General features: G+C 35.5%; 1 protein-coding gene across 1 annotated transcript in view; it reads right to left on the bottom strand.

The window, feature by feature from the left end:
• The window catches only part of LOC104620970 (lysine-specific histone demethylase 1A), a gene marked incomplete at both ends in the record, with an annotated part of 33,098 nt that overhangs the window by 23,270 nt on the left and 9,597 nt on the right, over positions 1-231 (bottom strand). The gene's annotated exons all lie outside the window — the stretch shown is intronic.

The following is a 231-nucleotide window of genomic DNA, read 5'->3' as shown; positions in this document are numbered from 1 at the left end:
TCCTAAGTACAGGAGAAAGCCCTGAACCCTGTTTGTGTGCCAAGGAATTTAAAAGCATTGTCACAATTTAAAAGCATCATCTGCAAAACACAATACTACTGTTTAAGTTTTTTTAAGGTTTAAACTTCAGGCATGCTTACCTGAACTCAAGTGAATAAACTCCCCAATGAATTACTTAAAATATAGAAAAGAGGGAGAACATTCAAGTTGCATAGAAGCTCTTAATTGGGC

This window comes from Phaethon lepturus, unplaced genomic scaffold (assembly GCF_000687285.1).
Source record: "Phaethon lepturus isolate BGI_N335 unplaced genomic scaffold, ASM68728v1 scaffold18005, whole genome shotgun sequence".
Classification (NCBI taxonomy): Eukaryota; Metazoa; Chordata; class Aves; order Phaethontiformes; family Phaethontidae; genus Phaethon; species Phaethon lepturus.
This window is presented reverse-complemented; position numbering and strand designations above follow the sequence as displayed.